At 42.9% G+C, this 26,817-nt stretch overlaps 1 protein-coding gene across 7 annotated transcripts in view; it reads left to right on the forward strand.

Moving 5' to 3' along the window:
- The window catches only part of FGGY (FGGY carbohydrate kinase domain containing), a 411,167-nt gene that overhangs the window by 79,883 nt on the left and 304,467 nt on the right, over nucleotides 1-26,817 (forward strand). The gene's annotated exons all lie outside the window — the stretch shown is intronic.

Here is a 26,817-nt window from a genome sequence, read left to right on the forward strand (position 1 = left end):
TTCTTTTCAAAAGCTGAGTGCTCTCTGCAGGCTTTCTAAACAATCTTCGGCTCATTCATCTTCCTGGTTTCGTTACATTTTGAACCTCTCTGGGTCTGTATAGAGTGGCAGCCTGTCTTTTAAAAATTAATGGGTTCCAAATGCCATTCAAGCCTATTTCTGCCCTCAACCTCCTGCTCCGTTCTCCAGCTCTGCCTGTTAGGAGTCTTATATTCTGTATAAATATTGAGCTGGAGATAGTTTCTAAAGAGGTGTTTGGACTTTTAATTAGCACTGACAGCCTGTCTGCTTGGGCTTTTGCTCTGCGGTCTCCATGGAAAAGTCAGGCAGGTCAGTATTGAGGGGGCGGGGAGGCCCGCAGTGGATATGTTCCTGGCGGCTGGCCCTAGAGACACTGAACTCTGAGCCAACCATGAAGTCATTTTGAATTTAAGGAGTCTTGCTAATCCAAGGCAATGTGTCTTAATTTGACAAAGTAAAGACTGCCCGATAAGCAACCCTAACTACAAGTTCTGTGAAACTGGGGGTGTTTGTAAGTTTAGATTGTGCTAGAGAAATGTGGTGATGTGGAAGAATGGGTTCATTTTCTTCTGTTTACTCCCTTTCCCAGCCCATCCCCCCTCCCCTCCTCCTCTCTTCCTCTCTCCTTCCCTCCCTCTCCCTCCCCCTCTCTCTCCCTCTCTCTCCCTCTCTGTCTCTCTCCCTCTCTGTCTCTCTCTGTCTCTCTCTGTCTCTCTGTCTCTCTGTCTCTCTGTCTCTCTCTCTCTCTCTCTCTCTCTCTCTCTTACTTACTTTGGCCCAATTCAGCCCTGCAGTCTGGCCTCTGCAGTGGCTCGATGTGAAATTTGAGAAACATATGTAGTTTTCTATTTCAGGAAAATGATCTCAGGAATTGAATGTGTTTTTTTTGGTTGGCTGTTAAGCTCTGATCTTGCCCAGTGTGGTTTTTTGATGATGGGAAAGAGGCTTCAGAATGCTTTTTATCAGAATTTCGTGTCATAAACCTTACAGCTTGGTTGCTTTCGCTGGGCCCCCACCCCCTCCCCAGCCCACGACACAATGTCATCTATTCTGTCAGGAGTGGGAAGAAGTGCGCATTGTTCACATTACAATCAGTTCATTGCTGCGGGCACGCACATACACGAAAATGGCCGCCGTGTCTGTCCTTCACAAAAGCTATTTTAAATGTAGTTCAGTGGAGGACCAGGGGTCTGCATACTGTTGCCCATAAAGGAAAAGGGATCCATGGGGGAGAAGTTGGCCTTTGTTTTGCCTTGGAAGGGCCAGTATTCTTCTTTGTTCTTGAGGTGAGAGCCAACAGTGGGCCCAGTGCCCTGCAAACTAAACTTCATTGATCTAGCCATGCGATGGATGTGCAGACCAGCAGCGTCACTGGGGCCTGATGAGAGCGGAGCTGAGAGAGGGGCTCAGGCGAGTGAGGCTGGCACAGGCGCTGGCTGAGAGTTGGGTTGGTGGGAGGCGGTTTCACTTATTTTCAGTTGGGTCCGACCTGCCCCATGTCTAAGGGTTTCCAGTGGAATGAGGCATGGCCCTAGCCCGGGAAAGGCTCCCTGACCTGCGGTTCTCCACTAGACGTGAGCTTTTTGAAGGTGGTAGCATGTCCATGTTCATCTTTGTATCCAGGGAGTACTTGCTGAATTAATAAGAGAATCATGTGCTCAAGCGGAGGTCTCTACAGAATATGCTGGGAGTACAGAGAAGGGACTGACCTACCCACCTCAAAAATTGGGGTGGGGTAAGGGACACAAAGGAGGAGAAAGTCCAGGAAAGGCTTACCTGGAGGAAGGGAGCTGACATTCCTGGGCAATATGCAAGTTATCCTATTTGATTCTTGCAGTGTATCATTTTTATAGATGAGGAAGCCAAGACTCAGGGAGGTCAACGAACATGTTCAAGATCACACAGCCACTAAGGAGCGGAGGCTGGATCTGAACCTAGGTTTGCATGGCTCCAAAGCAGTGCCCCTTGCAATGGCCCGTCCTTCTCTCAGGGGAGAAAGGATGGAAACCCTAGTGCCTTTCACACTGCACTTGTCTCCTCCCCTTGTTTGGTCTGTAGAGAACTGATCACCTCCTTCTGGCCCTAAGATCTGACCTTTGTCAGAAGGGTTTGGGAAAGTTGAAGAGACTTTCAGGCGGTGGTGGAGGTGGGCTTCCCAGGAAGTGAACGCACTGAAGCTTCAGCTTCAGGGACCCTTGCTCGCATGGCCCTGTGAGTGCAGGTAGTTGTTGGGAGTCATAGAATGTTCCAGGTGGAGGGGGGTTGCAATCAGGAAGCATTTCTATGTAGGCATTTCTGATCTCAGGAAAAGGGAACCTAAATCCCCAAGGCTCCAGGTATTTGTTTTAGTTTTTTTCTTATTGTAAATATTCATTACTGTACGTGATCTTGTATTCATAATTTTGTATTCCCTTCTTTACGAGTTCCCCTATATAAAAGCTTCAGGCCCTTCAAGATGTGGATTTGCCCTGGAAGTGGTGTGAGAGCACGCTTCACGGAGGAAGGAATGTAAACTCAAGGAAGCCACTGAGTTTGGGCTCTGGGGTAACACGCCAGCCCTGGGACTCATTGTGTGACCTGGAGCAAGCTTCTTACCTTTTCTGCACTTCATTTCCCTCTTTGTACCCTGTGGGCTTGCTGTAGAGACTGTAAGCATTCACGGGTATAAAGCTTGTAGGACAGCGTGCTTAGGACTCAACAGATGTCAGCTGCCCCTGGTGCTGTGATTGTTATTTGTTACTGGTATATGAGACCCACATAGATGGAGCTGAATACCCGTGTCTGCCATTAAGACATTGACCTTCTGAGGGGGATAGTGCAAGGACAACTTCAGACTTACATTAAAAAGCCCACAGACTATCCCTTTATGCATTGATTTCCTTATCATCTTTGACCATCATCCAAATGGCTTCAAATAAATTTCATTATGTGGAAAACTGGTGATATGTTCACAGAGCTGAGACAGGAGCTGTCTTCATCTCCAGCCACTCTTCATCACACACCAAGATTCCAGCCCTGTCAGACGTCTTGCCCAGTCCCTGGGCCTCTTCCTGTCTTCTTTGCACATGCTGTTCCTCTCTCTAGAACATCATCTGCCTGCTTTTCTCCTTGCTGAGCGGTTGCTCATCCTTCAGAACCCATCTTAAATGTCCTGTTGTTTGTGAAGCCCTGCAGACTCCCCCCGGGGCAGTTAGACACTCCCTCTTCATTGTTCCTCTAGTTTTCTAGCACTTCTCTGGTTGTACTGTAATTATTTCTCGGCACATGTTTTTGTTGTCCTAGCTTCGGAACCCTTTGGATGAAGAAACCACAGTTTATTCACCTTTGTAGTGTGTATGACGCATATTAGGTGCAGAGAAATTTGGGAGGGATTGGAAAAAGTGTTTCTTTTCGTGTCATTACAGTATGTCATTTTTACAGATGAGGAAACTGCGACTCAGAGAGATCAAGGAACACGTTCAAGATCACACAGCCACTAAGGAGCAGACAGGCTGGATCTGAACCTAGGTTTGCATGGCTCCAAAGTGGTGCCCCTTTCTGTGGCCCATCTTTCTAGCAGGGGAGAAAGGATGAAGACCCTAGTTCCTCTCACACTGCACTTGTCTCCACCTCTTGTTCGATCTGTAATGAACTGATCACCTCCCTCTGGCCCTAAGATCTGGCCTTTGTTGAAATTATTTGGAGAGTATAGGACGCATATTAGGTGCAGAGAAGTTTGGGGGGATTGACTGGAAAGAATTTTTCTTTTCATATCATTATATTTTAAAAGCCACAATCATTTGTTCCAGAAGAGCTGTATGGTATGATTACACAGAATCATGTTTTCCCATTGGTTTGTACTCCAGTTTAAGAAAGGTTCTTAATGTCTGATTGATCTTCAATTTGAAATGACTTTGTAGCGTTTTCCTTGTTTCCCTGCTTCCAGTCCTCTGATTTAAGCAGATGATGCTCTGTAAATAATTACTTGTGTCTTCCTTGCTCTAAACTGTAACTTGGTGAGTATAGGGGCTTTCATGTTTGGTCTGCAGCTCTATCCCCAAGACCTAACCCTGGGATTGACACAGGGTAATAGTTCTAGAAGAACTATTACCTCTTCTAGTAGAAAAAAGTATAATAATAATTTTAGTGGTATTTTATGCTAATAACAGTATTTAACACATGCTGGCACTGTTGTGTGCACTTCAGACATACGGGCTCCTTCAGTCCTCCCAGCAGCTTTGTTTTATATGTACTATAATTACCATGCATATTTTACAGAGAAAAAAACTGAGGCTCAAAGAGGCCAAGGACCTTCTCCAAGACCACACAGCCGATGGGCAGCAGAGCTGGGATTTGAACCCAGGCAGTCTGGCCCCAGAATGCAGGCTTTTTACCACAATGGTGTACTGCCTGTGATTAGTACTAATTAGCTCGGCACTTATTTGTTAACCGATTATTAAGGGAATCCCACAGAGACCTGTTTTTCTAAAGCGCAGAGTTCATTTGTTAGGTGTTTATTTACCGTAAACCAGTGGTTCTCAAAGCATGATCCCCAGACCAGCAGCATGAACATCACCTGGAAATATATTAGAAATGCAGATTCTCTGGCTTCACCCCATCTACTGAATTAGAAACTCAGGGAGTGGGACCCATTAATCTGTGTCTTAACAAATCCTAGAGGAGCTTCTGATGAGAACCACGGCCCAAGACTAAATCATTTTCTCTGGAATTTTACTTCCTTCTTTTGGCTTTTCTTCTTTTTCTTCTTCTTTTTTTCTTTCCCTTTCCCTTTCCCTTCTTTTCCTTTCCAGGGTAGAAAATAAGAACATTTTAATTTTTCCCAGGTTTATTGAGATACAATTGACATATGACATTGTGTAAGTTTAAGGTATGCATTGTGTTGATTTGATACACTTATGTATTCAAAATGATCACCATGGTAGCATTTAAGATCTATTCTCTTAACAACTTTCAAGTATATAATAAAGTGTCATTAGCTATAATCACCATGCTGTACATTAGACACCCAGAACTTATTCATCTTATAACTGGAAGTTTATATCTTTTCACCAACGTCTCCCCATTTCCCCCACCCCCAGCCCCTGGCAACCACCATTCTCCTCCCTGTTTCTATGAATTCCACTTTTCCAGATCGCACATGTAAGTGATATCATACAATATTTGTCTTTCTCTGTCTGAGTTATTTCATTTAACGCAATTCCCTCAAATTCTGTCTGTGTTGTTGTAAGTGACAGGATTTCCTTCTTTTTCGTGGCTGAATAATATTCCACTGTATACCTATGCCATATCTTCCTCCTTCCATCCATTGACACTTAGATCATTTCCATTTCCAATTTACATTTCCCACCAACTGTTTAAGCCTTACTGGTTGTATCTGTGTTGAGGGAAGCGGTAAGAGCTAGAGCTAGTCACTAGCATCTTTGCCAGAGGGTGTCCTAAGAAATGGATTGTAGGTTTTGCAAAGCAGCAAGGACTCCAAAGTACTCCAGAGAGTGACTGGTATTCCTAGGAATGGAATTCTGGGAGGTCCAATTCCAGAGAAAACCAGGCACCAGGTGAGACATTTTATGTTTTAAATCTCCTTGTTTTCAAAAAGTTATCTAAAAGCGATTTAACTACGTCAAGATTTAGTCTTAAGGTTTTTTTGTGTGTTAGAGAGGCGATTGGTGCAAGTCAAGACCTAAGGACTGTAAAAATATTGATGCAACTGTCAGAGGTACATGGTATTTGACCTTCTATTAATAAAGACAAATTACCGCATTTCTGTGATATTTGAGTCTGCAAGAACGTCCCTTAATTCTGCTGGTATTCCATTCCACAGCTACTGGGGCTGAGGGGACAAGGGACACAGGCTTGTGTTTCTGATTTATGAGGTGGAATAGTAGTCTGATTTACTAAACTGAAAGTCAGAGAAGGTTCAGATAACAACAGAGTGAAACTTCATGAATGGTAACAGCCACAGCAACAACTCAAGTATTTGCTGGTATAGCAGCAAGTTTGGCCTGAAATCATCCATAGAATAAAATACAAGCTGGGGGGAGTGATTAGTAGGGGAGCACAAATAAATAGAGGGCAAGGCGAGTACTGAGCTGATTAAACTGGAAGCAGGAGGACTTTGAGGGAGGTTTCTTCGTGGAGCTTTCCAGGATGTAGGGAGTGGGGTGTTCATTGTGGCTGTTTGCTAACACCGTCCCACTTCAGGGATTGTTCCTTTTCACCCAGATTTTAATGGCGGGTCATGCCAGCATGGCAGAGTAAGGTAGTACACCCTGAGTTACTTAAAAGACGTCTCAGCGTACACAGGGCAGCGTTTTTATTTTTCACCCTCGTCTTTGCTTCGTTTAAAGAGAGCACTTTGGAATCGGTTCATCTAAGCCTCCAACTTCAAAGGGAGCTCATTCTAGTTTGACAGCAGTCACATCCATTTTTTGCCAATTCCTTGACCTTTAGGACAACATGCACTCAGGTCTGACCTGTCAACTGTCTATAAAAATCCATCCCCATCAAGGACTTAATATTTTCAAGAGCACATCTAAAGGATGGGAACCCTTCTAATTTTGTTCCTGCAGGACTTGTTTTGGGAGAAACCAGCTGCTGCTTCTAGTCTTAATGAGATGTGACTTTAGAGTGGGCCTCGACTTACATTATGGTCCTGTACCCTTTTATTACAAGCTACGCATGATGTTTTTAGCCATTCACGTCAGCATTTTTCTCCAGCTGCAGTCAATTTTATCTCATTCTTGTTGATCATGATCATTTGACTGTGAAAGTATAAAAAGAAATAAAAAAAACACAAGTGTTTCCAAAGGCCATTTGCCATGGGAAAATAGAATATGGTGACCTTTCCACTTATGTCCATTTGGGGGCTTTTGGCCACGAGGGTCAGTTCACATGTGGCTTCTGGGACCATTCTTTGGTGTGTTTCAGGCAGTCCAGATGTCTTGAAATTCTGCAGAATGAAAAGGAAAAGCCAGAGAGGAGTCTGACTCGATTCAACTAGAACCTGATTGGCTAATTAGGATAACAAAATTCCTGATGCATCTTATTCATGTCTCTGCAAAATAGTAAAAATAATATTACTTTATGTTTAAATAGTTCCTGTCTTCTTAAAGAACTCAAGCAGGGTCCCTTTCTTTACGCCCTCTGTTCCCAAAATATATCTGAGATGTTGTACGTGGTTTCAGAATGCAGGCACATCATCATGAAGGATAAATGACTGTGGTGTTGGGAATAATATATTATTGGAATTACCTAAAATGGGGGCTGAGGAAGCCTGTCAAGCTTCTAATAGCTATGAGACATTTTTGTATCTCAGTTTCTTTATCTATATTGTAGGGATAATATAGTATCTTTCTCATAGGCTTATCAAGACCGTTGATTGTGTTAATACGTGTAAAGCTTTTACATAGTAATATTGGAACATGGTAAGTTCTCAGTAAGTGCTGTCATTTGTGTTGGTTTTAGAATCAGTCAGATATGAATTTAAATGCCTCCTCCGTCACTTACTGGTCATATAGTCTTGGGCGATACTGATAACGATCAACATAGCTGCCATTTACTGAATGTAACTTATAATGCCAAGCATTATATTAGGTACTTTATATACACTCTTTTTCTCTCAAAACTTACTTTAACTTTCCAAGGTATGTATGATTATACCCACTTCATAGATGAGTAAGTTAAGGTTTAGAGATACTAAGAAGCTTGCCCAAAGTAACAGAGCTAGATTCGTAGCAAAGCTGACTCTCTAAAGTTCTTGTTCTTAGTTAGCTACTTAGGTTCCACAAGCCATAGTTTTATCATTTCTAATAGGAATAACAATAACTCTGTGTCAGGATTACATACCGAACGTAAAGTATTTGTTAACTACTGGGCACTTTTGACATGATGCACTGTGATATTATTATCACCTCCTATTACAGCTTTCCATGCAATAGAATTTTCCTTTTTTCTGTTCCTCATGTCATGTATATATCTGTAGGGATTGAAAGAAAGTTCTTAAGGATGGGTTCTTGCATTTCTGAGGGCTTCAGAATCACATGTATGATTTGGTGCTATATTTGGTGTCTGGGTATCTGTGTGTACATGTACTTTCTATCCAGTCTAGAAGTAGATGGATGGGTATTAAATCTGGGTGCTATGTAAAGAAACTCACAAATGTTCAAAATCATGGACTTGAACATGAAAGTGTCTTGGCTCGACATTTTGCTTTTCTGTTTATTCTGAAAGTTGTTAAAAAAAACTGGCTCAGCTGAAGCCAAGCATTTGGGAACCAAATCAGTTTGGATGGGTAGGGTGGAGTCAGCATTATACATACATATTTGGCACTCAGAAGCAACAACAATCCTTATACTAGTATGTAAAGATATAATATATTCCATGATGTTTTAGCTTGTGTTGCCTGCCTTGGTAAGTGAAAACACTTTGTAAAATTGGGCTGCAGACTACTGCCCCATTTCTCCCTCTCCTTCTGGTGTCAGATCCTCCACATGAAGGAACCTTGCCCATTTTCTTCATTTATTCAATTACCCATTCACTCCTTAACCCCCAGCAATATAGTTTCACCCTTACTACCCACCTTTGGATCTAAATCGCTTACCTATATTTAGAAGTGATATCACGATATTAACATTAAATCCCAAACTGCCTTGTATTACTGACATGGATAGAGAGGATGGAGACCTCACTGTGATCATTGTCACTGATCACACAGAGGTTAAGTGATGCCAGAACTGGGGTTGAAATGAGCAATGCAAAGACTGAGGCCAAAGACGAAAACTCGCAGTGCTTTGGGGTAGGTACTGTCGCCGTGCCGAACTTCGGCATATTCCTGATTGATCCCCACTTTAGAGATGTGGACAATGTCGCGGGACTGAGATATTAATACCCTGCCCAAGGTCACTTGGCTTGTAAGTACTTGCCAGGATTTAAACGATAAAACTCAGACTCATAATCACTACAGTCCTGCAAGCCGCTCAGTAAGTATTTGTCAATTAAAAAAGAATCAGTTCCCTCAGTTCTCAAAATGAAGATAAATGATCATGTCATACATTATGTTTCACTGTGAAAAATGTTGTAACTGCAGAGTGTACAGTACAATGAGAAACATGTGAGGCACAATGAATTATGGTGGGATTGGGGGCAGAATGAGGGAAGGAATGGGGAGACCAGCGTCTCAGGGAGGAAGCACCAAGACTGGCTTCCAGGCCTTTCCTCTGAGCTACCAGGGCAGCCTGCATTTCCCCCCTGCCCTGGGGCATACTCTTCAGTGTTCTCATGTGTTTACTCATCTTTACCTCCCACTGGACTGTAAGCTCTCTAAAGGCAGGGCCTAAATCTTGTATCTTCATCACTTAATACAGGAGCTGGTACCTAACAGCTGTTTAATAAATACAGAATGATGAGTGAATGAGCTGCAGGGGTGAATACAGTGCACAGGTGGAGACAGGACATTACAGCCAAAGACTTGAACGTGAATGAAGGTGTGAAAAGTCATTGCATGTCCAGAGAAAAGTGGGTGGTGTGGAGTGGACGGGGCATGGAAACGTAGACTGGGGTCTTGTGAAGGGTTGGGTCTGTCATCTGTACTTAAGTGTGCCATGATCAAGGGTGATATCCTTCGATTTCTTGAGTGCATGCCTTTCTTCAGTACCTCTTCATCTTTTCAAGGACAAAGACAAAGGACCAAAAGCTGGGGTATATCGTGGGAGTGACAAAGATCTATTTTCATATCCCACTTCTGCTACTCATCACCTGTGTGACAGTGGGCATGTCACCTAGCTTTGTTGTCCTGCTTACTATAGAGCAGGCATTCAGTGAAGATTGTTTGAATGGGCTAATTAGTGTAATTATATCTTTTTGAAAGAAAGCTTTGAGGAATTTGAGATAGAGCTACATAAAAGACCTAGTGCTGTGCCTGGTGTTTATTCACCTAGTGGAAGACATGGCTTAGGAATTTCTAGGCATGAGGGACCCTGGGTGTTTGGACACAGTAGCAGCGGTGTGGTTCACAGTGGCTGGTCTGCCTGGAACAGAACCAAGCTAGTGGCAGGGTAGGCTAGGGGCAGTCAAATCCCCAGGGGGAGGGACAATTGGGCGAAAGGAAGCAAGGTTTGTCGGGGCTCATCAGGTCAAGGAAAAGGCTCCAGTCTCAGTGGAACCCTGGATGGCAAATCAAGTAACAGCTGAGATGCTCAGTGGTTTAGACCTTGGCTGGTAGAGAAGCCAGGGTTCAGGGAAGCCTGGGAGTGGGGCCCCTGGGCTCCTGAGGCCTTGGACTCCAGGCTAGGACACAAGTAGCACAGTCAACTCCAGACTGCCTTGTGTGGCTGAGCCGAAGCCTACGGTTCGCCCCCTGCTATGTGCTGGAAAGGGCTCATCTGAAAGGTTGTAGGGTCATGGAAGAAAGGAACTCATGCATTTTGATTGTCAAAAAGTAAAACAAGGTATGCATTATCAGTGAGCTGGATGCTTCTGGAAGAGTTTTATAAGTGTTCTCTGGATTTATAAAGTAAAATATGATTTTTCTTTCCTTTCTCTCTATAAATCATACCAGAGAGTAACATTTTTTTTCTCTATACTAACTTTGACAAAGACTGGACCATGCTGTGTGTATGGCCAGTGTATAGGTTTAGAGAACGCTCGGTTTCTTCACTCCTCACACACTTATCAAAGCCCTGTTGTGTGCCCTGCCTTTAGGGGACATTGAGATGAAACCAAGCCTCCCCCAGTCACATTGCAGTGCAATGAGCACCATAATGGAGGCCCTGTAGATTCTAGATTCTGCAGCCGCAAAAAGGGGAGTGATCAGCTCTGTCCAGGCAACCAGCACAGGCCTCACAGGATAGGAAAGGGATGAGCAAGAATTTACCAGGTGGATGACGAGGGCCACCTGGCAAACAGGCAGCAGGTGCAAAGCCGTAGGTGTGAAAGACCATGATGCGTCTGCAAAGGTGGAGCTTGTTGGCATAACCAGAACGTAGGGCACATGTCAGGAGCATTTGGAGAGAAGAACAGGCTGTCCCCGTGTGCTTTACTCAGGCTTTGGGCTTTTGGGCGGCAGACTGGAGTCAGACTGCATGGCTCTAAACCCTGGCCCCATCGCTTGGTGCCCCTGTGATCCTGGGCAAGCACCTCGATTTTCTGTCCCTCCTCTTCCTCACCTGATGTAATAACAGGACATACCTCACAGGGTGGTTGTGAGAATCTGAATAATAACATAAAGCACTTCGAACAGTGTCTGGCGTATCGATTATGATGATGATTATATGAGCTATAGAATCATATCATTAACAATGATCATTGTTCTTAAATTGTAACCTATAGTCCGGGTGGAACAACCTGATAAGAGTGATGCTTAAAAAAGGTGGAGTGGAGTGTGACTTGGAGCAGAGGACTGGGGCTGGCAGTGGACAAGTACTGCAGTATTCCCAGGGATGTTGGAGGGCTGACCTAATGTAGTGGAAGAGGAGACAGGTCTGGAAGATGCTGGGGAGGCAGGCTTGCTCGAGTCTGGTGAGCGATGAGATGAGGAGGGTGAGAACCCTTTTCTCTCAGCATTCAGGAGTTGTGCTAGATAGATGCTGATGTTCAGGGCTAGCATGTCCATATTTCAAGGCACCACCGTGGTTTTTATGAAAGTCCTGCTTCCTGCGTTGCCACTGAGCTCACATCCGTACTGTGCATGCCGCGCAGAGCTCCCTTCATGATGTTTTCAGCCGACTTAAATGTAACCCATGATGATGACCATATTTACATAATGTGTGGCTGGTGAAATCATGGAAGATTGGAATTTCCCGTTTTAATTCCATTTTAAAGATGCTTGTTAAGCAGAAGGATATAATTCATTTTTCAAACTGCTGAAATGTTATTTTGGCCTCTTGAATCAAAGGCATTCCGCAAGTGTTTTCTTTATTACATGCCTTAAACTTTAATTAGAATTTAATTATAAGATCCTGATGGCATGAGTAAGAGGAGCAGATGGGACAGTAAAAGCAGCTTAGTGAAGGAGGATTAAAGATTAAAAGTTGCTCGTTAATGGCGTAAGGAATGAACAGAGAGCTAAATTACTATGCTTTTCTGCTATTCTGATGCTTTTTCAATTCTGCAACTTAGTTTTATTCCTGGTTTGAAACTGAAGAATCTTATACAATAGATTTTTTTATTTCACTTTATCAATCACTGGAGTAGGTTTGTGCGTCTAAAGTAAACTCAATGGACACTTTTTATTTGAATCTCCATTCTAAACTCAGAAGGATCCTTTACTGTTGGTAAATATTTTTGAACACGAAGATAGAAAGCAGTACCAGGGTACAGGCTTTTCTCCCTCTCTTGCTTTATGGGTTAAAAAAAAAGAAAATAAAGATGGATAGATGTTTCAGTAGGTGTTTATGCAATTGTGCTTCTAGAACTTGGCTGGACTCAAGTCATTTTTATAACATGCACCCTGTGGGATGTGTCAGCTCTGGGACAGGGAAGGAACACTGTGTGTGGGGTCAGGGTCAGAGCCTTCATAATGTGCTCTTGGACAAATCACTTCATCCCTCTGATTCTCTTCCCTAACCTGTAAAAATTATTAAATAATTCCCACTTTAGTGTTGTTGTGAAGATTTCATCTAAACACAATAATTCTGTAGTGCTTACTGAGGGCCTACTAGGGCAGTGCCTGTCCTCAAGAAGCTAGCTCAAAGACTAGAGGGGAAGTGGACCAATAAATAAATCAAGATGATGTAATATGTCGTAGGAGAGGTATACATACAGTGCCAGAAGGATGGAAATCACTAACACAGACAATTGGAGCCAGGCGATAATGTATATATAAGAATGCTATTAATATAAAATGCTTTACAAATATAAGCCATTTATCAGTATAAGGTGATGAAGTTAGGGGTCCAAACCTTCTGATTATTCTCAAAGCAGATAGAACATTATTTACAAACAGGTAAAACACAAAACTGGTAAAAGACATGGCAAGATGGTGCTTTATTTCTTCTGGCACCTTGTACAGCAGTTTGTACATAGCTCACACAGTTTGGGTTCAAATCATATTTGCTGAGTTGATCTGAAAGAGGCTCACGTCTTCTCATGAGTAAACTTGAAATGAGCATAAGAGAGATTTTGCTAGAGGTGGATGGTGAAGGTGTGAGTCCATGAAGCCAGGGTAGGTTGTTCCATGGGAACGTTGGCTGTCTACTCAGAAGGTAGCTCATGTGCCCCTCCTGCCCTCAGCCTGCCCCACGATTGGCCTTTGCAGCCATCCCCCTCACTCCTTGGGTCGTTGGCTGGAGGCGTGGTAGAGATTTGGAGTGGGGACACCTTGGGACTGCCCCTCACATCACACAGTGAGGATGGCCCATTCTGCTCCCGGGGGTATATCTAGCATGACCTTATGCTCGGCTAAATGATTCCACTTCTTAAATGCTTTTGCTCCTAGTTTATCTTTCTCTTTGAAATCTTAAATTTTGAATCTCTCTCCTCCCCCCACTAATTACAAGCTTAATGCAGACCAGGTGACAGTTGAAAATAAAGAGGAAGGAAAATTACATAATGAAACAAAAAGCATTTCATCTCCTATCGTCTAGGGACAACTTTTTTTCTTTAAATATTTTGATGTCTGCTCTGTTCTCGTCGTTTGCAAATTCTGTATTTTCAAGCTCACCTACTCACTGAAATTTATTTGTAACTCCCAAATTAATACGGAGTGGTGCTTTTGTGGTCATTCTCAGATGTGCACGGAGCAGCAAAAAAATTTCTGAGTTGCTCTGATGTGCTCATTCCCAGCGGAGTTTGAGCAAGGTGACCCTCTGCCCTCAGGTTTCTCTTACTGTGTTATAAATGTGTCCTTTTCGTGGTCCATTAGTGCCCCATTGTTCTCATTTTTGTGCTTCTTGTTGGTGATTTTACTGTTTAAATGAGCCCCAAACCTAGTGCTGAAGGGCTGTCTGTGTTTCTAAGTGCAAGAAGGCTGTGTTGTGCCTTATGGAGAAAATATATTAGATAAGCTTTGTTCAGACATGAGTTAAGTGCTGTTGGCTGTTGAGTTCACTGTTAATGAATCAACAATATATATTAAATGGCGTGCTTTTAAACAGAAGCACACAAAAACAAGGTTATGTATTGGTCAGCTGGTAAACATGGAACCGGAGGCTTGCAGGAACCTAACCCTGTATTTCCCCTAGGAACGGTGAGTCTGTGTTTGTGGAGACTTTGTAGAACCTAATATTGAGAACCGCCTGTGTATCTTTCTACTCTTCTTGCTCTCTCTTCCATCTCACAATACCTCGATCTCTGTGTTTGAGAACCGCCGCGCAAATAATGAGAACCGCCTGTGTCTCTTTCTACTCTTCTTGCTCTCTCTTCCATCTCACAATAGCTCAATCTCTGTGTTGTGTGCAGTATGTATATATTTGCTTAAGTCACATGTGCATATGTTTAGCAGTTATGGTGTCACATGACACACTGCTCTGTGACATATCTTTTAACTCATCAATTGTGTTGGCCTTTGGCCTGTTTGCACCCAGATCCGTTTGTTGCCCTATCCTGCTCTATTCTGCATTCCAGATGGTTGACCCCTGCCCTCTGGCAATTTGACACCAGTGGGAGATGGGAGGACAGGAGAAAGGGAAGCCAGAGCATTTGTCCTTCCCTCTCTGCCTCGGACAGCATCGCTGGCAGTGGCCACATCCTCTGCATGGCTCTCCCACCCACAGGGTAGGTCCCCATGGCTCCAGCTTCTGCTGACTGACCCTGGCTCTTGGGCTCCAGCAACCATACCTCCTCCCTTTGTCCTTTCAGCCAGCAGGTGGGAGCAGCTTCCTGCTGCTGCTAATCTCTGAGTTTCTTCCCTGCCCCCTGGGTAAAGCATCAGATTCAAACACCAAAACAAGACCAAAAAAAAAAAAAAATGAGAGAATAGTAGCCAGGGTCCAACACCATATGAGAGAGACTGAGAAAGGAGTGGAGAGAGTCATCAGCACCAGGGCCATACGTGCTGTGTGGTGCTGGTCTCTGCGTTGTGCACAGGTTAAGCAGCTGAGATGCCGTTGGTGGTTGGAAAGCAGCCAGTGCCTCTGGTCCTGAGCGTATTTGTCTGGAATATGATGCCCCTTAACCTGACTAGCTCATCCACTGAGGGAGAAAAAAAATCCATTCTGATAATTATACTGACAGGGTTCTACCAGGGCCTCATTCCCTAGAATATATATATTTTTTTCTGGTCTCTTTTTATTCCCTTCTTTACTTTAGGACCTTATCCAAAGAGTATGAGGTCCCTTGTGGGTCTTACATTCCATTTTGAGCCTCTTGTGTTGGCACAGTCCTTATTAAAAATGTATTTTCTCTGAGCCTTGGCCACACCCCTTGAAGTGTGGATTCACATAAGGGTCGTCAGAGGCGAAAGACATTTTTGAAGAACCACTGTACCAAGCGGCATTAAATATTTATCACCTGCCACATGTAAATTGTTCATCTGTTTGCTTTACCTCTTGGACCAAAAGGTTTCTTGTCTCGTTTCTGCTAAAGTGGAGATCACAGAAAAGCTGCCTTCTACCTTACTTTCCTATCCCTTTGGTGTTTTCCTGTCCCAGGAATATGGGACTTTTCTCTATCCTCGTAGCAATACTGGGAAAGATTGCTTCAACCTTTCAGTATTTCATTGGAAGGAAATGTGGAATGATGATGGAAAAAGCCTCAGATTCTGGGGCAAGCAGAAGGGGCTCTGCAAGCTGTGTGGGTTTGGGACTCTGATATTTACAGTTTAAGTCGGTTGGGCAGGTAAAACGGGACAGCACGTGAACAGCACGTAGCACCATTCCTCGTACCCGGTGGGGCTGCCATAAAAGGAAGCTCTCTCTTCTCATTTTCTTAGCTCCTCTATCTGGGACTTTCCAAATACATTTTTAAGCAACCTAGAATAAAATATGCTATTAATAATAACCAAAAGCATGCAGTTTAATCTTATTAACTAAACCTGAAATGTTGCTCAGACACCCTTCACTATTTATGGAATGCCTTTGTAAAAAAATTTTGGTTTTGCTTAAAAAAAAAAATACCTGCTGCATCTTAAAGGCTGGTTTCGGCCTTTGTTATTCACACCTGGAAACATACAGAAGTTTGGATAAGTTTGGCATCCGCATGTGCATGCATATATATGTATATATCAATATTTATTCTTTCTTTCTCTGTCTCTCTTATTCTTTCTCTCTCTCTCTCTCTCTCTCTCTATATATATATATATGTATATGTATGTATATGCAGGCACACATATAACTCTTTAAGAAACGTTCTTCTAGTGTTTTATTTTCTTAAAGTCTGTACTTCACATCATTTTTTTTCCCCCAGAACTGTTTATCCTCACTCCAGACATGACCGTTGGAAAGGTGGCAGAAAAAACAAACGGCTTGTGTGTTTTGGGGCAGTCTACATTCCTTTTAACTCCCTGAAACTGGGCTTATGCTTGGGTTTTCAATCTATTTGTCCTGGGGCCCAACCCCTTTGATTCCTGCTTGAAAATTAGCCTGTTGTTCAAGCTCACACGAGAGCTGCCCCAGAGCTCTCTCGGGTTCGCGAACTAGAGATCTATGAAGTGTTTGACTTTATTTGTAACTTTAACCACGGCAGCCTTAACCGGCCTTTTGTTTTCTTCTTTAACTTTATCCTTGTAACCTTAACCTGATTTTGTCTTCAAATCTCCATCCTCCCCCATCCCACAATTCCTAATCCCTCTTTTATCCTCAGATTTTCCTCCAAAGTCAAGAGTATGACATTTAAATCCATCCTTTAGGAAGTGTCTAAAATCTAACACAGACATAGAGTTAGGTCTTTTTTTTTTTCTGGGTTGCTTAGGAAGATTAAATAAAGGTTTTAGAAAGTAGAATTCAAAAAAACACAGGGAGAAGTTGTGGTGTGGCTTGGGAGTAGGAGTGTGGGTTTTAGAAAGTACCACGATGCTTCACTTGGCCTTGGGGGGACGTTTTTTTCCTCTGCGAGGAGCCAGGAGCCAGGACCGTGGATGGTTTAGGCAGAGAAGGATTGAAGGGATAACTGCTTCCAGACCCTGAGCCTTGAACTCTCAGCGATGGTTCAGGCTCTCAAAAAAAGGGAGCAAGAGGCATTAAGAGGATGGGGGAGTCTCCACACAACTTCCTTTAGCTCCAGCTTGTGTGCATTCATCTCCCAGCGGGTCCCTGGCCCCACGGAACATACTTCCATACCTCCATCAACCCTCACAAGCCTGCGAAGGAGACCGTAGTGTTTCTCTTTTACGGTGGAGGAAACTGAAGCTCTTCAAGGTGAAGGAAATTTAGGGTCTAACCAGGATTACAATGAGTCTGGATTGCCCAGTTTGTGGATTGTCTTTCTCCTTCCTCCAGTACTTTTTCCTCCTTGGTTTCCACGGCCCCTCTTTGGAGCTTACTTTCTTTTAATATTCCTGCCAAAGGGAGGGACTAAGATGTGTGCATTATCTATGATGCGTCAGGCACTGTTTTATGCAATATACATCCATGCAGGGTACATTCTAATCAGAATCCTATGAGAGGGTGGTGGTCTCCCCATTTGAGACAGGAAATCCCTGAAGCTTTGAGGGTTAGGTCATTTGCCCAAGATCACATGGAAGCCCAGGTGTGACTGCATAACCTTTGCCATGCCCACTACACCAGTTCCCCACGTTAGGACGACGTCCCAATATTGGGGTGAAGCCACTCAGATTAGAAGTGGTAGATATGTGGCCACAAGTGCAGAGGTGTTGTGTGTCACGCTCTTTTGCAATCTCGTTTTATTTCTAGAGATTCAAGGCAGAGGTAGGCTTGCTTTCTCAGTCTCAGTTTCCTTAAAAACAAAGGTAGCAAGAATAATGATGAATATGGCTCGGATGTGAGTATCTGTGTGTATGTACCAGGCACAGTTACTTGGTTTTTATTTATCTTTTATTCTTCCAGGTCAACCTTATAACAACTTCAGAGTGTTCTCTCATTTACAGATTTGGAAATACTCAGGGAAATGGAGTCACTTCCCTGTCCCACCTCACACTAGTAATTAAGTGGAGGAGTAGGGAATTGAACCTACACCAAAACTATTTCTTACACCAACACTATTCTCCTTCCACTCAGCATATGGGGCACACATCCCTGGGAGCACATGTGGGGACCTCAAGGGATACATAAGATGACTTATAGTAGTGGAAGGATAGGGGTTAAAGAACACTGATTCACAGAGTTAAGAAGTGACACGCCCCTTTTCAGCTGTTTTATAAACCACTGGATTACATCAAGGAGAAAGTCTTTTTTTTTTTTTTAATTTTTTTTTTAATGTGTGGGTTTTTTTTTTTTTTTTTCTAATTTATTTATTTATATATTTATGGCTGTGTTGGGTCTTCGTTTCTGTGTGAGGGCTTTCTCTAGTTGTGGCAAGCGGGGGCCACTCTTCATCGCGGTGCGCGGGCCTCTCACCATCGCGGCCTCTCTTGTTGCGGAGCACAAGCTCCAGACGCACAGGCTCAGTAATTGTGCCTCACGGGCCCAGTTGCTCCGCGGCATATGGGATCTTCCCAGACCAGGGCTCGAACCCGTGTCCCCTGCATTGGCAGGCAGACTCTCAACCACTGCGCCACCAGGGAAGCCCAAGGAGAAAGTCTTAAGTGTAAGGATGCCTTTTATAACTTCCTAAAACTTCATCCTTTTGTTTTTTTTTTGTTTTTTTTTTTAACCAAGAGAGAACAGGGCTCAGGCTCTGAGCCTTAGGCAACAGAACCTAAAAGAACACAATGACATTTGTTATGCTTTCATTGTACTTAAAATTTTTCCCTATTTAAAAAAGTATTATGGCATGTTTATACATGCAGAATAATATAATGCATATGTAAGGTATAAAGAATATTATAATGGACACCCATGTACCTATTACCTACTGAAAAATGACACACTATTTTCAGGTACTATTAGAAGCTTCTGTGTATCTCTCCCCGTCACATTTTCCTCCTCTCTCTCCCACCAGCATCTTTCATAGTCATTGTACAATTGTCAAAATCAGGTAATTAACATTCATACAATACTGTTATCTGATGTATAGACTTTATTCTAGTTTTGCCTGTTGTCCCACTGATGTCTCTTTTTCTGGACCAGAACCTAATCTAGGATCACAATGCGTATAGTTGTCAGATCTTCTTTGTCTCCTTTAATTTGGGACAGTTCCTCAGTCTTGTCTTTTATGACCATGACATTTTCGAAGCATCCAGCCAGTTGTTTTGTGTCATGTCCCGCAATTTATCTGATGTTTCCTCAGGATTACATTCAGGTTATGCATTTTTGGCAGGAAAACCACAGAAATTATGTGCTCTTCACAGTGCACCGTATCAGGAGGCACGCAATATCAATTTGTCCCATCACTGGTGAGGTTAACTTTTGATGTCACTTGGCTAAGGTTGTGTCTTCCAAGTTTTCCACTATAAAGTTACTATTTACCCCTTGGTAATTAACATTACCTTGTGGGGAGATAACTCTGAGGCTGTGTAAATATCATGTTTCCTATCATACCTTTGGCCTCTAATTTTGGCATCTATTATTAATTCTTGCTTGAGACAATTATTCCTGTGGTTTTGCTAGGCGTTTTTCTATGTTTATTATTCCTTCTGTATTTATTAACTGGAACTGTCCTTAGGTCGCTTTCCCCTTGTCTCCCATTTATTTATTCTTTCAATTATTTATTAATATCAGTATGTACTTTTGAATTCTTATTTTATTCTATTGGTTATAATCCATTATTATCATTATTTTGTTGCCCAAACAGTCATCGACTTAACCATTGGGAACCCCTTCGTGTTGGCTTCTGTGTCCTTTAGACTTGTCCCCATCCTTGGTTGAGCACCTGTTTACTTTTGGGCACTATAGGCTGTCACTTAGTACTTTCCTTGCCCAGCCCTGGAATCAGCGATTCTCCAAGGAGCTCTAAGAGAAGCCGACTCTTGCTGTGCTGCTTCCTTTCCTCCCAGTTGCTCCTTCATCCACTATAATATGATTTCTACTCTCCCCAGTGCACTGATGCTGCTGTTGTTACAGGCAGTGGGTATTCTTGGTTCTTATGTTACTGTGTATCAGGTCCTCCCTCTGTATCACCTCTTAGGCCCATATCAGGTCCTCCCAGGAGGATGGTAAAGAAAAGTTGCATTGTTTCTTGTTTCAGCTGCCGATGCAGCACCCAGGTGTGCGTGGGCTCTGAAAGACATCCCACAGGTATAAACTGACAGTGCCTCACCTGTCCATCCTGAACCATGGGGCTTCCCTGTTGACGCCACCTGTGAATCTCCCTCTGTACCCCTGTACCCACACATACACAACCTGGATGTGTAGGGGGACTGATGCTCCCTCTCTCCCCATGGTGGGTATTCTGAGACAGTTTATATGGCTCGGGGGATTGGAGTGTGGAGGTTGGGGGATGGTACTATGGGATGGAGAATCAGTCTCTTTTAGTGGGGCTAGCTTGCTAATGCAAATTCATCTTGCCTCTCCTCCTTATCTGTTTCACTCCCTTTGTTTATGCTTCCCTCCTGCTCCCTGAGATTGCATTTCCTGTTGTAGTATCGGTACTTAAACCTCTTGCTCAGGCTCTGCTTTATGTGTTTAATACTCATTCTCTATAATCCTTTAACTTCCATAATATCATATGTTCATGCATTTATTCCAATTCATTCACTCATTCATTTAAAACTTACTTCTTGAGACCTTCTCTGTGTGAGGCATTATAAACAGGTAGACAAAGACCTTGGTCACATGGAGCCTATTATAGTGGGGGAGACAGACATAACCAAGTAACCAAATAAAAATAATTCACCTCAATGACAAGTGCTCAGAAGAAAATGCAACAGGGAGATGGTAGAAGGGTGGTCAAACGAGGAATGGCATGGAGAAGGTTAGTGAGTATTCTCTAAGAAGGCGACCTTGAGCTGAGAGGGACTAAGGAGAAAAAGTGAGCTCCAGAAAGAGGAGGAAGGGGAAGGACTCCCAAACCGGGATGTACACTTGACCTGTTTGAAGAGCACAGCAAGGAGGCCAGTGTGACACGTGAGCAAGGAGCTAGTTGTTGGAGTTCTGGCCAACAGAGGTGGAAAAGGACCACTCCTTGTAGGACCTTATAGGGTGTGCTTCAGAGTTTGGATTTTTTCCAGATGTACCGGGAGGCCACTGCATAGTTTTGGCGAACGAGTGACATGATGTGATTTACATTTTAATGAGCTCTTTCTAGCTGCTGTGTGGAGAACAGATTGTTGGGAGATAAGAGTAGAAACAGGCAAGAGGCAATTGCAATAATCCAAGTGAGAAATGACTGTGCTTTCGACCAGTCATAAAGATGATGGAAAGTGTTTAGATTGAGGATCTAGTTTGAAGTTGGTGCTGAAAAGACTTGCTGGTGTGGGGGAGGGGAGGTTTCAGGCAAAGAGTAGTCAAGGATAAATCCCTGACCCTTCTATTCCCTTGAACTTGATGATAACATACGTGCGCTTACACCTTTCTGACACTTCTGTCCGGGTCTCATTCACAGGTTCCTCTTCTAGAGTCTCTTTATGTTAGTTTTCAGAGGCTCCTGACCTTAGTTCTTTGCTCTTTTTATTCTGCCAGGGGTTGTACAGCAGAAGACACAAACTAGCATTCCTGTAGGATCCCTGGAGGTAGCAGATAAGAGGTGCAGGCTGAGATAACTGCACATGCTGACACCATGTGAGTGGGGACAGCCATGGTGAACCGTGTAGCAGGAGCCTGGTCTCAAGGGGGCTTCCTGAAATGATCTCAAGAGAGGGAATGCTGGCCCCGTATTGCAAAGCCTTTTGGTCTTTCAAGACAAACCAGAAATCCAGATTTTAAAAAAAAATTTGCAATCTTAAGGGTTTTATACGTTGGCTGAAACTTTTTTTAGAACTCTGTGGGGGCCAAACAAAACAAGTCTGTGTTCCAGATGTGGTCCATGGGCCACTGGTTTGCAACTTCTGCCGAAATATTCTTTCTGGGGTAACTCAGTGTACATGGCTTGGTTTTCTTGATTTAATTTATAAGCCAGTGGCTTCCAAATCTGTATTTCCAGCACTTTTCTTCAAAATATAAGTAGCCACTGGACATAGCTACATAGCTTTTTTTGAACATTTTTATTGGAGTACAGTTGATTGACAAAGTTGTGTATAGCAAAGTGAATCAGTTTTTTATATATATATATATATATATGTATATATATGGAGAGAGAGATATATATATGGAGTTATATATATATGTATATATCCATTCCTTTTCAGATTCTCTTCCCATATAGGTTATTACAGAATATTGAGTAGAGTTCCCTGTGCTGTACAGAATGTCCTTGCTAGTTATCTATTTTATATATAGTAGTGTGTATTGGACATAACTACATAGCTTTCCACAGTTGTCTCCTACCAGAAGGTCCCAGGTTCACGTTCCCCACCACCCTGCCCCTTTCCTGCCTGCTTCATCCTAATGACTTGCCATCTTTTCTCAGAGGTCCAGGCTGAAACCTGGCTTCAGTCTTGACGCCTGCCTTTCCGACCAACGTCGTATTCAGAAGTCCATCTCCATGTCTTGTTTGTGTTACTTTCTAAATAGTTTTCAATGTGCCTTCTTCTTTTCCCTCTTCTACAACCTTAATTCGGTCATTGAGGTAGCTTTAGAAGCAATTTATCTAAGGCTCCATTATTATACCCATTTTACAGATGATGAAAACTGAGACTTGGAGAAAACTTGTAATTTGTCCAGATCACACAGTAGCAAGTGGCAGAGTAGCAATTTGAACCCAGGCAATGTTAATTGCAGAATGTGTATTCTTCATCAGTACAATATAATGAATTGCTCATCTATATTTTAGGAGATGTAAGTAACAAGTATGTGATCTTGGTACTCATTCCACAGTGTATATGTATGTCAAATAATCATGTTGTATACTTTAATATATGCACAATTATATTTTTCAATTATTCCTCAATAAGTTGGAAAAAAAAAAAAAGAGAACAATTCTGTGGAAAATGGAAAGTGTGTTAGAAGTGGAAGTAATCAACTAGAATTGCCTAGATTTGCTTATAGCAGACCTCTTCTAGTAAGTTGATAAATTTATATATTTTTGGTTACAATATCATCTTGATATAAAATGGTGCTCGATAAGTACTCAGGGGGTATTTGAAAACACATCTTTCCCTTGCAGATTTTTAGCTCCTTGTTTTAGATACGTTTTCTTCATCCATGAAATCAGCTGAATCACAGAGAAGTTCAGTACAAATTGTGAAAGTTCAGTGTTCACACTGAAGATGCTTTAATGTCATTTACAAATATGATATATAAGGGAGTCCAGGTGTCTGAAAGTAAACAAAATTGACCCCTGTGACAGGGAGCCTGTTGCCTGCTGTCTCTGAGTCCCGTTTTTGGATGGGTTCTCTGTAGGTCGTCTGCATCTTCTGGCAGCCTTCGCCCAGCTGTCCCCAGCAGACAGGCCTGGCCTGGGCTGGCTCTGGAAGGAGATTCTGCCTGCCTCCCCTTTCCATGGCATTTTCTAGAGAGTTTTATTTTGTTTTGTTTTAATGGAGAGCTGCTGGCAACTGCATTATGACCATGTGGCAATACCCAGTTGATGGTCAGTTCTCTGCTTACTTTAGAGGGTAGATTTTATTTTGGACAAATTTTAGTCACCCGCAAGAGAGCAAGCTTGTTCCTTGGTACTCTGATGCTCTGAGTTCAAACACAACCAAAAGCCTTTGCAACAAACCCTCGGGGATTTTTCCACCAAAAAAATGTAACTGTGGTGAGTGAGAGCTTGAACTTTGGATTCAGACATTCCTGGGTTTGAGCCCCACGTCCTTGCTCTGAGCCTATTTTTTAGTCTGTAAAATGGGAATAATAATACTGCATAGTATCCTTATGTCCACTGAATTAGATAATGTCTGTGAAACCCTTAGTCAAGTACTGGCCTATAATAAGCACTCAGTAAATGTCACTTATTACTATTATTATTGTATTAATTGAGTAATTATTATATTAGCTCAGGTAACATTTCTTCACTCAGCTCCTATAATGTATTCCCTTAGCATAGCTCTCCCATTGAAGGAACGGCTTAATTATTGTTAAGCCGTGCTTGGTCAGCATTTCTTCCTGCCCAATTTTGAATGCATGAATGAATTAAACAAACACTTTTTGAGTATTTTCTAGGTGCCAAGAACTGCACTAAATACTACATGATTAAGAATGACGTGCTGTGAAATTTCACCCCTTTTTACTCCCTGTTTTAGACCAGAACTGCATTATTGTGTTTCCTCAAATGTGCCATCTCTCTCCTACCTCCACACCACTGCGAAGATTGTTCCCGTGGCCTGGAGCGCTCTCTCTCTCTCTCACTTATCAAGCTGGCAGATTTCTACCCTTTGTTCACATCTTATCTGAAGCCAACTTGACTCCCCCAGGGAGATTTAAGTGCTTTTTCTATTGTCCGTGTGCTGTGCTTTGAGTACGTTATTCCTTTGTAATATGAGTGTGTGTATTATAATTGTTTGCCTGTGTCTCTTCTCACTGGACTAGGAACACTTTGAGGGCAGGGACCGTGTCTTTCTACTTTTGCCTTCTTAACAAAGTGCTTACAGGAACGTAATTCTATTTTTTGGTGAGTTGGATGGATGAATGGGTGAGTAGATGGAAGAAAGAAGAAAAATGATATGTGAATTAAAACAAATGAATAAATAAATGAAAGAACCGATGAAAGACACAGGGACCTGACCTTAAAACCTTAAGATATTGTCATGCTTATAGAGGAAACAGGAATGTAAACACTCTCAGGGTGCAGTGATAAATGCTTAGAGATCCTTAGAGTATAAATAGCAAGTAGTAGTCAACAGGTTCTGCCTGTAGACGTGTCTTGTTTCAGCTACTCCGTGTTTGTTTATTTATTTAAAAAAGTAATTCAGGTACTGAATATAAAAATCCAGACCTCTAGCTTCTCAGATTTGGCAACACTGGGCCATTCATTCTTTGTATGGAACAGTGTCCTAGAGCTGGAGGAGCTGACAGGCAGGGGCTGCCTTTAAGTGTAGGTGAGTGCTCTGCGGTCCCCTCAGCTTTACTCATTTATGTTACCATCCTGACCTTGAATGCACTTGGGTTTGCAACCCCTTCTGTAGAGGGAGATTGGGAATTTCTCTAGGTGGGAAGTGAGAAAAAGGACAGTTTAGTGTGGATGGAAGGAAGGAGTGGCAGTGAGTAGAAATGCCTGGAGATGTGAAAACTATGTGGGATATTGGCATAATTCCCATCCACCTGAAGCACACAGCTGGTAGGGGACTAAAGGGATGGCTAAGGCCAGAGAAGCCTGCGGGGGCCCAATCAAGGGTCTTTTTTGTATTTTTTGCTAAGGAGTTTGGCTTTCAACCTAGGGTAAATGGGAGGAATGACATGTTTGTGCCTTGCAAGGTGGATAAATTCCAAAGGGCGAAGAGTAGATGGAGGTGGACCTGATAGGAGGCTATTCTCTAATTCCGTGGTTCTCAGCCTGTGTGATTTTGCTTCTCAGGGGACACTTGGCAAAGTCTGGAGACATAAAGAGGGGGTATGGTGTTGGCATCTTGGGAGTAGAGGCTAGAGGTGCCACTAATCATCCTACACTCACAAGACATCCTCCACAACAAAGAATTATCCATCCCCAGATGTCAGCAGTGACAAGATCGAGAAGCCCTGCTCTGTCCAACTGAGACATCAAGAGGTCATGAGCTCCTTAGTTACAGAGTGAAAGGGATACAGTCAGTGTATCTGGGACGTAAAATCAGTGGGCCTAAGTGACTGATTATTTGATTGCGTTTGTTTGAGGAGAGAAAAGGAGGATGAGCAAGTAGGGAGATAAAGCTGAGCAGGATTTATTTAGCAAATAAAGAAGAAGCCAGCCTTGAAAGGTAACTGAAAGTGCTATGTTATCAACGCCATCGTTCATGCCTATGGATTAAAGAGCACAAACAAGCACTTATCTTTTTTCATCTTTAAGAACAAACTGATATTTGTAATTTTATTGGGATCTAGCAAACCCAGCCTCTTAGGGGAAAAAATATAGAAAGGTTTCCATTTATAGTCTGGTGCGTTTTTTGCAAAAGATTTTTACTTTAGGGTTTTGAGATAAAGTCATGAGGCAAAGGTCAGTTTAAGTGTGGTCCCAGGTCACTTTACTGATGTTTTTCTCCCTCAAGAAATTCGTTGATCCTTTAGTACAGCGGTCCCCAGCCTTTTTTGGCACCAGCAACTGGTTTTGTGGAAGACAGTCATTCCACGGACCAGAGGGCGGGGGGTGGTTTCGGGACGATTCAAGCACATTACATTTATTGTACACCTTATTTCTATTATTATTGCATTGTAATATATAATGAAATAATTATACAACTCACCATAATGCTGACAGGAGGTGGAGCTCAGGCGGGAATGTGAGGGATGGGGAGCGGCTGTAGATACAGATGAAGCTTCGCTCGCTCGCCCGCCACTCGCCTCCTGCTGTGCGGCCCGGTTCCTAACAGACCTGTGGCCCAGGGGTTGGGGACCCCGGCTTTAGTATGTATCCCTTACAGAAATTCATCAGAAAATGGGAAATTATGAAGGTAACTCTATCAAAGCGTGTTTGAATTTTTCTTCTAACATGACTGTTTTGGCACTTGTTTTTACTAGTTAAGGGGAAATGGAACTTGGAATTGACAGCTCTTAACCTGCCTTATGCTAAAATTAATTTGATCTCTTCTGTTGGTGCAGGAGAGTCAGCTTTTGAAGGGCCAGGAAGAGGACGGGGTGGGGG

Source organism: Balaenoptera ricei, chromosome 1, assembly GCF_028023285.1.
Source record: "Balaenoptera ricei isolate mBalRic1 chromosome 1, mBalRic1.hap2, whole genome shotgun sequence".
Taxonomy (NCBI): domain Eukaryota; kingdom Metazoa; phylum Chordata; class Mammalia; order Artiodactyla; family Balaenopteridae; genus Balaenoptera; species Balaenoptera ricei.